The sequence below is a fragment of the Penaeus monodon genome, chromosome 28 (genome assembly GCF_015228065.2).
Source record: "Penaeus monodon isolate SGIC_2016 chromosome 28, NSTDA_Pmon_1, whole genome shotgun sequence".
Taxonomy (NCBI): domain Eukaryota; kingdom Metazoa; phylum Arthropoda; class Malacostraca; order Decapoda; family Penaeidae; genus Penaeus; species Penaeus monodon.
The window spans coordinates 34590005-34591196 of record NC_051413.1 but is presented as its reverse complement, the minus strand read 5'-3'; the positions used below and the strand labels follow the sequence as shown (position 1 = coordinate 34591196).

At 40.1% G+C, this 1192-nt stretch overlaps 1 pseudogene; it reads right to left on the bottom strand.

The window, feature by feature from the left end:
• The window catches only part of LOC119591541, a 5477-nt pseudogene extending 5233 nt beyond the window's left edge, over positions 1–244 (bottom strand).
• Positions 245–1192: the final 948 nt, after the last annotated feature.

Sequence of the window (1192 nt, the reverse complement as noted above, 5' to 3'; positions counted from 1 at the left end):
TATTCCTTATACAAGACATGGCCCTAACCAATCAAGGGTCTATCAAAGCAAATCTGGAAGGAATTTTACAGAGTGGTAGCATGCAATCTGACGTATACTTCTCAATAATGTGATAATACCTTCTGAAGAACACGCGAGGTTGGGAGAACATGTTATGAGATATATGTTATTTAGGGAGAAAAAGACGTTGTTGTTTTTTCTTGAACTTCCAAGGGAACTGAGGGCTTCCGTGTCCGATAGTGTGCGCGCGTCTGTAGAAAGAGATCATTCGGTGATCTGTAATGAATGAGAATACATGCCATACACAATATACCACCGCTAACTCGTACACATGACTACGTGGATTTTTCGTTCTCTATAGGCAAACATATTTTCTACGACTGATCGTATGCGAAAATCTGTTTTGAAATAGGATTGCATAGTAAGTCGAAGTCCGAGCCGAGGGAAGGCTTCCGGACTGAGGCGGCGTTCGACAGCACGTGCTCATCAAAACAAAACAGACAAACGTTTGCGGCGAAAAGTCTTGAGGTTTTTTTTTTTAAACCAAATCCCGTGAATAACTCGCCCGCCGAAGACACCAGAGGCAGTTAGAGGAGAGAGGAGAGATGATCACCTCCTCGTAAACACAGCGAGAAGATAAATTCGTCTTTACTGGAATACTTACCGAGTTTTCGGCTTCTGAAAACAGCTCAAGGTATGAGAAGCTGAACTCCGTTTTAGATTTTTGATAATGAAAACCTTTTCAAGAAATCAAAAACCCCCATTTTGGGTTTAAATGTAGCTTTATTCGATAAATAGAAACACACTTTACTGTAGAGAAACCTTTTTTGTAGGAATTTTTTATTTTCCCATATATATATAAAATTTTTTTTTCCCTCTTTTATGGGGGCTAAGATTGTGTGGTTTAAAAAATTTCCCTACATATTTGTACTACAGAGGGGAAAAGGAGCCCGGGGGTTTCCCAAAGTCTTTTGCTACCCGGTTTTCCCAACGCTATTAAAAAAAATTTTTTTCCCCCGAGTTTTAGCCTGGGGAAATCGGGTAATACCCTTTAATCAGCAAAAATTTGGAATACCCCGGGGCCTGTTGGGGGTAAAGGCAAACCCAAAAAAGAAACTACTATGAAATTCCCCCTGACAAAAAAAGAGCTTTTTTTCCACCTCTATTTTTTTTCCCTGTCAGGTGTACTGTG